We start from the raw sequence: 13,624 nt of genomic DNA on the forward strand, positions 1-13,624 counted from the left end.
TCCTCCCAGTGTACTCACCGTAATCTGTCTTTGTATAAATTATTATTCTCTCCATCCATTAAGACTGGGCTAACTAACTTCACACGCAGTTTGTGTAGGCATAGGTTTCCTCTCAACCATGCGCCTTACAGGACATGTCTACACTGCAATAAAAGACCTGCAGCATGGCTGCGGCTGGCCTAAGTCAGCTGACTCAAGCTTGCAAGGCTGTGCTCTGGGACTATAAAATTATAGTGTAGACATTCAGCCTAGGGCTGGACCCTGAGCTCGGAGACCCTGTCGGGTGGAGGGTCTCAAATCCCGGGCTCCAGCCCAAGCCCAAATGTCTACATTGCTCTAGTTAGCCCTTCAGCCTGAGCCCCACAAGCCGGAGTCAGCTGACTTGGGCTCTGAGACCCAGTGCTGTGGGCTTTTTATTGCAGTGTAGACAGACCCAGAGTCACTTGGAGGCCCAGGGGGATGGACAACAATCCTTGGACCCAAGGGCCACCTGCTGGTTATGAGTTCAAGTTCTGCTCTTGGCTGATTTCAGAGAATGTCTGATGTGTGCACTTCTGCATTCTTTGGAGAAGAAATATGAGCTAGTGGTTAGGACATTGACATGAAACACCTGGGTTCAATTCCTGGCTCTAAGCCCAGACTTACTGTGTGATCTTGGGCAAGTCACCTAGTCTCTGTGTGCCTCAGTTCACCCTCCTGTACAATGGGGAGGATAGCCACTGCTCTGCCTCACAGGGATGTTGTGAGGACCAATACATTAAAGAGCTATGCTCATGGTAACAGGATCACTGTGAGTACCGTAGACAGATTGTAAGTGATCCTCCATAACAGCACCCTCAGGGAGGGATTTTCAATTCTAGCATCCTTTCAGGCACATCAGTTTCAAGGCTGTATCTGAATCTTGTCCATTGACATTTCTCTGTTGTCGGGTTGGCTCCCCAGTGGCAAGATGGCCTAGTGACTGAGTTACAGGCACTCAGGATTTGCTCAAGGTTCAGTGACTTTGGAAATAGTACTGCCTGGGGACTGAATGCTCTGACAGTGATGGGTAATATAGTTGCTTATCAAAGCTTGGCTCAGTCTTGCAGATAAGAGGTTGATTTCATGCAGGGAGCTTGGAACAAACACATACTCACCCATGCATAAAGGCAAGCGCTCACGCACGCACACACAAACCAAAACCGGGCCAATTTCAAGAGGTCCCAGACCATGCAAACAATCCAGCGTTGGATGTGATCAACATGCTTTGTTTAAGGTGGATCCTGGGATTAGATTCTGCTGCTCCCTGAAAAGGGAAGGGAGAGATTCCTCTTTCTGTGCAGACGGGATGTGGTATGACCCAGCAGTGAAGCAACAATGTGTACTGACACCTGCACCTTCTCCTTACCAAACAAAGCCTCTGAAGGCACTATGTTCAGTAGCATCTCTCTCCCTCTCTGATCTGTTTCATCGATGTGTTGATTTGGGAACAATACTTTCTGTACATTAACAAAGGCATTTTGTGGCTTTGGCGGATTTTCGAGAAATCCCCTTCATGCTTAATGTTTCTCAGTTGTCGTCTTTGTGTGTGTACTTTTTTCAGCCCTTGCTGTCTGGACAGGCCATCGGTGTCAGACATTGCTGGAGTTCTGCACACTGTGTTGATTCAGCATCAGTACATGGCCTGCCAGCCATCCTCTGGGTAAATGTGTGTACTGGTATTTCTGTTCTACATTCATGAAGGATACATTCCTGCAGATCTTTGCCATGCCTGCCACCCAAGTTGAAGGGTCAGAAACATTTTCAGTGTATATTTTCAGTGTACTGTACACAGAACTGTAAATAATACTTTGCCTTCCTCAAGCGCTTTTCATCTGAGGATCACAAAGCCTTTGAGAAATATTAACAACTGCAGCCTGACGGCTTGCCTGTGAGGGTCAGTAAGTACTATCTGGAGGAAATGATGTACAGAGAGGTGAAGTCACTTGTCCGAGGCTACATGGAGGCTCGATAGCAGAGATTAGAATCCAGCTCTGAGTCCTGAACTCCCAGGCCTTTGCATTAGCTACTAGGCCGGGATGGCTCATATACGGAGAGCGATTAATGAATCACTGAAATTTTGCTTTACAGGGGTTTATACAGATGTTTTCTTTCATTTCAAATAAACCCAAAGCTTAAGCAAAACTCCATGGAACACCCGCCTGCTTCCTCCAGTTCAACTCAGCAAAACCATGAGAAACAACAGCCTGCATTGGGCATGGATGCAAAGCCATGAATTGTCCTTCTCAGAGTTCCCAAACCTTACTGAACCTTTCAGCACATCTGGCCTGCTTCATGCTTTCAGTGAAAATGTGAAAGGAGGTGAGTTTCATGTGATTTCAGGGTCTGGTGCAAGCATTTTATTGGCCAAATGGGCAACATTTCCACAGGCTGTTCGCTTTCATTGAAATCATTGGCAAAACTCCCACTGGCTTCAACGGGAGCAGCATTTGGGCTATGCGGGATAATGGGGCCCTCTGATCCTCATTTTTACAGTAGGGCTGAAGTCTTCAAGGTTGCCTGAGAGATTTGGGCACCCAATTACCATTCAAATCAACAAGGATCAAGCATTCAATTGCCTTCGGAGATTTTGAAAATCTCAGCCCATGTTATTCAAATCCATGTGCTATGTCACCAATTGGCCTGTTATTCTCCAAATCTCCCCTTAAGAACAGCCCTTTCACTGTTAAACACTTCCTGTTTGAGTACACTATCAGGGGACATTATTCTTATGTACTCACCCAGAAGGGAAAATACATTCTTTGTTGACTGTCCCTTTCTTTGTTGATCTAGAGCAAACATAGGTGTGAGGACAAGAACTTCTGCCTGTACAACAACAGTCACAGCTGCTGGGTCAATTTATTAGGAAACATCAGTCAAGTAACCTGGTTAAATATTTTCCCTTGACACAGAAGCCCTGAGCTCAGGAGAGAAAGTCTTATCTGTGGCACTATTGATAGCCCACAATCTCAGTGATGATAAATGAGATAGTTTGTTTGGTGTTAGTTGAACGCCAGATCTCCCGCTTTGGGCTTGGGTTAAACATGACTAGCAGAAAATGCTTATTCCTTGTCTGCACTCCACCCCACAGTCACATGAGTTAACACATGTGAGGACACAATTACAAACTCTAGCATAGACAAGCCCTTTAAGCACAGCCCACTAAATGTTATTAATGACAATTAGCACTTACATTGAGTTTTCTTCTTCAAGTCACTAGTACTGATATTAACTGTTAATGCCTTCTCTTGGTGCTCAGTCCTGCCAGGTGCCAAGCAGCCTGGCTGTGACCCAGCAAAGCATTTAGGCATCTGCTTGACTTTAGTCTCTAAGGTGCCACAAGTACTCCTTTTCTTTTTGCTTGACTTTAGACACTTGAGTAGCTCCATTGACTTCCTGGAAAATTAGGGCTAAATTGACACTCATTTAAGCTAATGGCAAAACTCCCCTTTACTTTCATGGGGCAAGATCAGGCTCTTACTCCCATGGTTTAAGATAAGCACATGTTTAAGTACTTTGCTGAATTAGGGCCAGACTGCTCAGCACCTGGCAGGAGCATGTTTGTACTCCACTTTTCATGTAGATGTCTCCAAGCACTCTGCTAAAATGAGGATCATTGACCCCCATTTTATAGATGGGGAAACTGATGCCCTGTATTGCTTCCCCTGTACATCACAGCACCCATGGGAAAGGCTGTCTTGGCTCTTGTCTTGTGGAGAGTCAGAGCATTAGGGACCATAAGCCAATCAGAAAAACAATGCCGTCCATCAAGAGCAGATTTCACTAGTGAGTCGATACAAAACCCAAATGCAACGTTCATGTCATAGATTCCGAGGCCAGGAAGGACCATTGTGATCGTCTAGTCTCACCTCCTGCAGAGCACAAGCCATAGGACCTCCCTGAATTAATTCCTGTTTGAACCAGAGCAGATCTTTGAGAATAACATCCACTCTCCATTCAAAATACCAAGCCTGCAAAAGTCAGAAAAGTAAAAAAAATAAAAAGGTAGGTTGCTCCTACCAGAGCTGTCCCGGGGGGGGGGGGGGGGTGCAGGCCCTTCCCCACTAGTCTCCTCGCCATCTACATGGCGTACCTGCCCTCCCACCTGCCCACCTGTCGCTCGCCTCCCTGTTCACCTCCTCACCCTGCTCGCCCGCCTGCCTCCTCACCTGAATATTGGGACAAATGGCGTCCCGATCGGACATTGGTTGGGATGCGGGACAAAGGGCTAAATATCGGGACAGTCCTGATTTTATAAAAGCATGGGACCCCCCAAAGCAGAGGGCCCAGGGCTGTCACCCCGATTCGCCATACCCAAGGGATGGCTCTGGCTCCTACCTTAGCAACGAGCCATGTTCCACAGACATGGTGCTGCATCCAAGTGTACATTTAACAAGCAAAACCAGGAACAGAACATCCCACATCCATGCAATGGGGCCAAGTTAACATTGTAGGAGCCTGAACTTTTGGAACTTCCTGACTTTTCAGTGCTCGGAATTATTTTCACCGCAGACAGCAAAATCAGTGGGGAGTGAGGGGAGGAGCCTTATGTGAGATTTTTCTGGCTTTGTGAAGAAACAAATCTGACAGGAGAGTGGGAGAACAGAAGGGAAGAGAGCAGGAAAAGCTGAAAGGTTGCACATTCCTTCAGCTCTGTGAGCAACTTAATCTGGCACTGTTCAGCTTATTGAATGTCCAGGTTCAAAGCAGAGGTGTCCTTAATTCTGGGACTATGCAAAAGCCTCCCAAACCTGACAGCTCTCTTCTCCATGGGGTTTATAAATACTGCCTGCCCTCAGCTCTGGGACTGTCCTTTGACCAGCATTGCCATCAATATCTCCCCCCACACCCTTCTTTCTGTGCTGACCAAGCAGAAGTGGACAAGCTGGGAAAACTGTGGATGCTGTGATGGGGTGTGTACCCCACTCCAGCCCTGATAGGGTTAATGAATCCTGGCCAGGTAACCTAAGAGTGAAGCCCGGCTGGGCCAGCACTATAAAGCCATCTACTATGAGGCCATCTTAAGGGCCCACTGGCATTGAACTTTCCTGCGCTCTCTCTCAGATGTGCTGGGGAACATTGTGTGCCCTTTGCCCACGGGATCTTGCACATTTAAAGGGATGATCAGGCCCCTGGTGATCTGCTGCTGGCAGGCCCATGCTAAGATAGGTTGGCCCCAAACTTACCTCATTCCAACCTCCCCTCCTTCCCCTTAATGGGACAGGAGGGATGGAAAAACCTGCATTCCGTCCTCAGGCAGAACACCCCCTGAAGACCACGAGAGTGGCCCCCCAGTGAGCAGTAGATGTCAAGGGAGCTAGTGTCAGCATTTCCTATGTCCCAGTGGCACAGGGTCACTAAAAAGGTGAGCACCTTCTGAAATGCAAATGGGATTCCCCAGCTGCTCAGAAATGTTCCTGAACAGCAAACAAAAGCCCGTTTCAAGGACAAAGTCCCGGGCTGCAATTTTATAGCCTACAATAACTGTTATCATGATAACACTGTTAATGGGGCCAAAGGACTTGCTCCTAATCTCTCCCCTTGTGCCCACAGAAAAGCAGGTGTAGCAATACGAGAGGGGAGGGGAGGGAAGCACAGCACTTGTTCTAGCCCAGCAGCAAGGGATGCAGCAGTGGGGGACCATACCTGCAGAGGCTGCTACTTTAACCCTTTACAGGCAAGGACGGGAGCTCATGAGAGATGGGCCCAGACACAAAGGATGGATTTCATAAGCACCAGGATTGGGGCTCTGGGGTTTTGGATTGGGCGCAGCCTCTATTCTTTGGATGGGTCAAGCTGTGAATCAGTGACCCTCCCTCCCTGCATCTGCAAGGGCATTTCCGGTCAGAAACGGCTGAGGAGGAACTGACACCATGCACTCCTTGTTTGTCCTGTTTGGTTTGTGGTTAATACTAAGGAAGGGACCCTCATGGCTCAGCAAAACTAGTACAGCTGAGATATGGATCTGTCTAGCCAGGTACCACGCCCCCCTCCATCACTGCCATAGTAGCTTTCACATTGCGATCCCCAGCTTGATCCCAATGCAGGGCAGTAGCGAAGGAAGGCCACTGCCGCTTGACACATCTGTAGTGTCCCACACATCATGGGCTGGAAGGACTCAGCCAATCCCCTAGTCCTCATCATATCACGGGCAGCAGCACGAACCAAGTCCAGGGACTGAAGACACATTGGGCCAGGGAGACAGTGAACGCCCTTCACAGCCCAGAGCAGGACTCCTGCAGACCCATTGGGGAAAGTGCACAGGGCCACTGCCCTGCTCTCTGCCTGCGCTCGCTTTGCCAAAGCCCTTCAGAGGAGGACAGGAATAGACGAGGGCAAACGAGTGAATTTGTCTGAGCCCAACCTCCTCTCCCACAGGTCTCGCAGTGGCTGGTTGAGCGCTGAACACGGGGGCTGCAGTTTGAGCCTGCCAGGACATACATTCATATGCTGAGCTCAGAGTTCTTTTCTGTGGCATCAGCGCATAGTGTTCCTTTGAAAAGATTTCAGGTGAAGCTGGTGCTTATGAAAGGTAACAGCCCTTGGCCAGGTCAGGGTTGTACACATCTCTGCCAAGGCGCCTCTGTCCCAGACTCCCCACCCCTGCTCTTCCAGGCCTTGGCTCTCTCCAGAAGCTCTGCCAGTTCACCTCACTCCTTGCTATTCCAGACCGAGCTCTCCGGCAACGGTGGCCAGGGCATGGCAAATCAGAGGTTTGTTTGATGGGCAAAATGCAGAGGGGACTCAGTTCACTTCAGAGCCAGAAGGGGAAAGAGCTAGGGCATCAGTGCAAAGTTCGGTGGGGCAGAGCGCGTCTTTCTGTTCTGTGTTCGTACAGCTCCTAGCACATTGGGGCCCTGGACCACAAATAGGGCTCCTAGATGAAACAGTAATACCAATAATCGATCATCACAGATTGTCACATGGCTCCTCTTTTTTGAGGGATACCTGAGGCAGAGGTGAAAGGTCCTACGGTGGGAGCTGGCAGCGGTCCCGTGTGCCAGCTTTTCTCTGCAGCATACAGCATGCCTGTTGTTACTCTACACAGGCAAGTGAATGCAGTGGAGGAGGGAGTGGGAATGGACTTGCATGGCTACAAAACAACCCAGCACCTTATTGTCAGTCTTAATATTTTGTGCCAAATAATATGAGAAAGTGACGCAAAAGACCTGGCTTGTTCTTTAAGAAAAAGGGAAACTGGGATGCCGGTGGGGTGGGCTGGCAATTGCACTTCTGAGGTAGGTCCACAACCTGAGCAGGTTAAGTTACATTGTTCTCAGCACCCTGTGGAGGAGGAAGCATGGCCCAGTGGTGAACTCTCTGTTCTGAGCAACTGCGTTGTTCCGGAAGTGGCCTGTTGTCATGGAGGGGGCCGGGGCTGTGTTTCCTGTGTCACTGGCTCTGGATGGCACCCTGGAGCCGACTGCTGATTTCTCTTGCCTGGGTACTTTGCTTTGGCAGTGACAGATGGTCTCTTGGCTGCTCACTTCTATACTCACTCTGTCTCCTACTTCAATTTCCAGAGGGGCTGAGCATGCACAAACCCCACTGCCAGCCAGGGGAGCTCAGCACCTCTGGGAATCATTGGCCACTGCCATGTTTGGACAGTGTTTTAAAGATTAAAGATGAAATCCTGGCCCCATTGAACTCAATGGGAGTTTAGCTGCTGACTTCAATGGGTGGAATTTTTCAAAGCTGGCTACAGGATTTGCCTCCCAGTAGCCATTTCTTTGGAAAATCCCTACCTACGAGTGCTAAGCACTAGGAAGTGCCAGGTGTCATTCTGCAAGGTACCTTGTTAAGGAAGGGAGCACATTATTTGGTAAAGCACATTACAGTGCACAGATGAGAGGTGCTATCTCACTATTAAATATTATTACTCCTAATACACCTTTACTTGAAATAACTCAGTCTGCCCTATGTACATTAAATTAAATCTCAATCCCCCTAGCAATACCATAAAGTGCCATAAACACCCTAGATCAGCGGTGTCCAATACATTTGCCACTAGCCACATGTGGCTAATAGGCTATTGAATTGTGGCTAATGCATGTGGCTTTTTTATATTGTGGCTAATAAGAAAAATTCAAAACTACAAGTGTGGCTAGCAGTGTGGCTAGCATCGAATTTCCATTGGCCACCGTTGCCCTAGCTCTTAAAGACATGAGGAAGCAAATGCATCTGGACTCTTTGTGGTGGCTGTGTGTGAGAGCTGGTGGAGTTGTTATCCCAAGGCATGACAATAAGCAGGCTTGGAAACCCAGCACAACTGCCCTGTAGATTGCAGGACTGCTGTCTGTTTGTACATTGCATAGATCCTGACTTTCCTCTTTCCAATGCACTGATATGACCTCAATGGATAGTTTTGAAAGGGTCTTTCTCTAGCTGGTGCCACACCCAGGGCTGTTGCTGGGGTTGCAAAGGGGGCAGTGGGAGAGGTGGGAAGGACCAGGGAGTCAATTTGTTTGTTTTACTTTTTAAACAAACCTGCTCTCTCATCCACAAAGAGGGCAACAACAGTAACTGGCAAACACACCTACCACCTTTAGAGAGAAATGCTGACACTTTGTTCCTGGTAAAAACCACACTGAACAATACTGATAAACTCTCAGACCAGTAGCTGCTCAGCTTGGATCATCTGAAGTTGGCAGTGGGGAGGGAAAAGAGGTCAGAGGCATCCTTCATGTTTTGTAATGATCTGAAGCATGGTGTATCTGAAAAGAAGGGTTTTAATGAGCATTAGGGATCTGATAAATTACTCCTGTGATCAGGTCCAGGAAGACAGACTCCTGCTCCCATTGGGCTCCTACCCCAGGGACCTAATTTTTATTTGCATGACAGTAGTGGCCCACCGTGCTAGGCGCTGCACAAACAGTCTCTGACCCCAAGAGCTCACAACCTGAATTGACAAGGCAGAAGGTGGGAGAGAGAAAGTGACTTACCCAAGGTCACAAATAGTTCAGTAGCAGACCTAAGATTCGAACCTATGCCTTCTAACTCCCAGCCCACCAGACCATGGTGCCTCAGCCCCCAACTAGCAATACCAAGAGAGGAATCCCCATCAGCAATAGGGAAAAGTACAAGATGCTGCCAACTGAGGATCTAGCTCTATTTTTTTTACACCCAGAAAGGACATGCATCCACAATACACACTCCAAGGCAAAGCACTGTACAAGCATTACAAAGATAGGAAAAATCTCCTGCTGCCACAGAGAAAAAAAACACACTGTTCTCAGGCCCCATGGGCAGGAGAGGAGAGGAGAGGAGAGCAGGACAGGGGCTGGAGAATTGGGCATGTCATAAATATAAAGGGAAGGGTAACCACCTTTCTGTATACAGTGCTATAAAATCCCTCCTGGCCAGAGGCAAACCCTTTCACCTGTAAAGGGTTAAGAAGCTAAGGTAACCTTGCTGGCACCTGACCCAAAATGACCAATGAGGGGATCAGATGCTTTCAAATCTGGAGTGGGGGGGAACAAAGGGTTGTCTGTCTGTGTGATGCTTTTGATGGGAACAGATCAGGAATGCAGTCTTACAACTCCTGTTAAGCAAGTAAGTAATCTAGCTAGAAATGTGTTAGATTTCCTCTTGTTTAATGGCTGGTAAAATAAACTGTGCTGAATGGAATGTATATTCCTGTTTTTGCGTCTTTTCGTAACTTAAGGTTTTGCCTAGAGGTATGCTCTATGTTTTGAACCTGATTACCCTGTAAGGTATTTACCATCCTGATTTTACAGAGGTGATTCTTTTACCTTTTCTTTAATTCAAATTCTTCTTTTAAGAACCTGATTGATTTTTCATTGTTCTTAAGATCCAAGGGTTTGGGTCTGTGTTCACCTGTACAAATTGGTGAGGATTCTTATCAAGCCTTCCCCAGGAAAGGGGATGTAGGGCTTGGGGGGATATTTTGGGAGAAGACATCTCCAAGTGGGCTCTTTCCCTGTTCTTTGTTTAAAACACTTGGTGGTGGCGGCAACATACGGTTCAAGGATAAAGGCACAGTTTGTAGCTTGGGGAAGCTTTTAACCTAAGCTGGTAAGAGTAAGCTTAGGGGGTCTTTCATGCAGGTCCCAACATCTGTACCCTAGAGTTCAGAGTGGGGAAGGAACCTTGACAGGGCAGCTGGGACCAACAGAAACAGCTGGGATGAAGTCTGACTATGGAGAGCAGCATGGCCAGCCTCAGATGTTCAAAAATCAGCCAGCTCCCACTCTCCAATTATAAGACTGATGTAAAAAAATATTTTTTTCAGGTAAATTTTGGGTTCTTTGCCTCCAGTTTGTTGATCCTTTAGGCTCCACTCGGCTCAGGTTTTTCTACACAGCCATGAGGGCTAGAAACTTTATTTTGAGATTCTCACATCATTTCTTGACTCCTGGAAATGGAATTTTAAGTAAATATCAAACATCCAAAGAGCTGGCGACGCTTGGAACATTCCATTGATAAGTCGAAGGACCTCCAGCCACAATGCAAGCCCCATTCACACTTATGTTGGGAAAACTATGGCCAGGTGGGAACCCAGCTTCACTTACTCTGGGAATGCCCAGTAGTCACGTGTACCTGAACTAACAAGGCCTGTATGACATTCCCAACCCCCTAACTTGTCTGCTGAATCCAATACTGACAAAGTCTAGCAACAACTGGCTGAAATATCTAAACCTACTCTTCAAATGAGCAGCAAAAGAATGCAGGAGCCCTGAGCTCCCTCCAACCGGACTGACTCTGACTCTGTTTCCGGTTCTGGTTACAAAAGCTGAAGGACATTCAAAAACTAAAAGCAAATCAAAGCAATCTGACTCAGAACCAGTGCCATTTGTTCATGGACAGTTAACTGCTCAGCTGCTGTTTTTAGTTCAGATTCCATGCCCACTTAGCTAGTCAGCAGGGGCTGCCCAGAAGCCTAGCAATTTGGGGGAGGGTTTTTCTGGGAGGCGGGCAAGGAATGGGGCTGAGACCTGAATAAGTCTCTTCCCATGCAGGCCACCAAACATCAATGGTTTGTGATCACTACTGAGCCAGGCTAGATTCACCCCAGTGACCTGAAGGGGAAGGCTGGTTGTTCTTCTTGTTGAACAAAAAGGGAGCTGTGTTCATTTCAGTTCTATTTGAAAGACCCGGGGAAAGCAATCTGCGCTAGCCAGATGGAAAGAGACAAAAACCAGGCTTGTCAGAGAGTACTAGGAACATGGGGGGAGTAAAGAGAATGCTACTAAATATGACTTAACTCTGTTTTCTTTAACAGCTTTTTGAAATCCCTGGGATGATTTCACCTCCTCCCCCCACTGCTGTGCCCAGTCATGTGCACTCAGCAGTCACTGCCGGAACTGTGCTTAAAAAAAGATTAAGTGAACAAATGCTAAACAGTGCCAAGAAAAGGGAAGAAAAGAATCTGTGTAAACTCCATTCATGGAATTCCTGGCTCACCCATCCTCAGCAGTGTTCACTCCCAGAGCCACCTGGGCAACTCCCCTTGTCTGGTTCACATCAAAACGGCCCTGATGCTCATCGACTTTGAAATGTTTTCACACCCTGCAAACTGGCACCTGGCCACTTTCCCTTTCTTTTCTGTGTGTATAGGGCGAATTCTTTGCCAGGGCTCTTTGGATAAGGGAAAGAAAATAGATTTTGCATGAATTTCATGGAAATTGGCATCGCCAGAGATTTTCTGGCAGCTGGTTACAGGTAAAATTAAGGTTAATTTTTTTTTTTTTTTAAAATGGGACTTTCACATCCCCAGTCCAGAGTCCATCCCCAGGTGGGTTTAATGCCAGTGGGAGGTGCTGGATTGAGAGTGACCTGGATACCAAAGCCCTCTGTTTATCCACAGGAAAACAGCGTAATGACTCGGCCAGAGGATGGCACCTCTGGAAGGAAAGTGTTTCCCCGCCATGGTGTGAAAGGCCTGGCTTCAACAGACTTGATGGAATAAGAGCCAGCAATACCACTCCCTAGAATGTCTGCAGGATCCTGCATGCAGAGAGTGACCTAGTCTGTGAGATCAGAAGGTTTTAGGGTGGGGATTGTGTCCCATTAATGTGGTAGTGGTCTCTTTGCTGTGTCTGTTTTCCATATATTATTCCCCAGCTTCTTCCAAATAGTCCTTCATTTCTCCTGTCTGAGATAACAAACCTGAAAGGCTTTCTCTTTGCCCCTTACCATAAGCAGGCCCCGGTGCTGAACTGGCATCTGGTCCATATTCCCCACTTCCAATGAAGTGGCGTTATAAAGAGCCTGTGTCTTTCTGCTTCAAAGACAAACATAGCAGAGTCTCATAAATCATGGCTCTGTAATCCCTAGATATTAACAGTATCTGTTCCCTGTGGGGTTTATTAATCATCTTGCAAGGGAAGAAGACAAGACCTGACTAGCATTGCCATCCCTGCTAGAGAGCAAAACTAGATGTTGGAATTATTAATATTTCAAATTATTAATATGGGAAACCAGCAGACACTAATTTAACCATATGTTCCTTTATTAAGTCAGAAGGACAAATGGTATTTTATACAATGGCTTTAAACATGCCTAACAGCCAAAGAACAAGCAGTCATTACACCCAAACAGTAAGCATTTGCTCAAGATACTTACAAACGGGCTAAACTCACAGGTGCTTAGACCCATACTGGTCAGCTCCAATGAGGTCAGGCAGGTATTAACAATGAACCCTTTAAGAGTTTACTTTTTATATTCTTCAACAAACAAGTGATGTCATTGCCAGTTACTGACTTTAGCTAAAAAGCCATTTGAGACAATTCACCCTTATTTCCAGACTTAATCCCAATAAGGTTTCCAACCTCCTGTCTTCCCATGCCCTTTCCTCCCTCTCTCTTCCCCTCCTTCTTGCTGGCCAACAGAACACAGGAAGATCTATGCTTGTATCTTTGAAACAGTTTTTCTTTGTCTTGTGTGGCAAATTGCCTACTTTGATGGATCTTGCGCTTTCTCTTCTTGGGGAGGGTTCAGGGCACCATTTCTCCCCCCTGAACTGGGGTATTAATTGCCCTACTAGCATCCTAGAGGAGGGGAGTGGAGAGGGAGGGACCCAGGCCCGCCCTCTACTCCAGGTCCCAGGCCAGGGGCCCTAGGGATAGCAGTAAACCGATTGAACTAGCAGTTCCTTCCCCTGGACTACTTCCCTCTCCTGCCCTTCAGCTTGTAGGGCTTCCTGCCCTCCCTCTGCACAAACCAGGTGTCCCTTTACCTAGGGTCTTGGTCTTCTTAGCCCACCACAGCACTTCTCCAAACTCTCCTCTGCTTCCCTCCAAACTGCTCTCTGCTCCAACACCAATCCACTCTGCTTCAACTCCTCCAAACTGCTCTCTGCTCCAACACCAATCCACTCTGCTTCAATTCCTCCAAACTGCTCTCTGCTCCAACACCAATCCACTCTGCTTTAACTCCTCCAAACTGCTCTCTGCTCCAACACCAATCCACTCTGCTTCAATTCCTTTCCTTGTCTGATTAAAGCAGGGGGGTTTTTATCAGGTGCTCTAATTGGGTTCAGGTGCTTTAATTAATCTATAGCAAACTTTCTTCCCTTTACAGGGAATAAGGCTCCCTTCTAACACTCTCCTGCTGCCCTCTGGCCATGCTGTATCACACTTGTTAT

Source organism: Dermochelys coriacea, chromosome 18 (genome assembly GCF_009764565.3).
Source record: "Dermochelys coriacea isolate rDerCor1 chromosome 18, rDerCor1.pri.v4, whole genome shotgun sequence".
NCBI classification, from domain to species: domain Eukaryota; kingdom Metazoa; phylum Chordata; order Testudines; family Dermochelyidae; genus Dermochelys; species Dermochelys coriacea.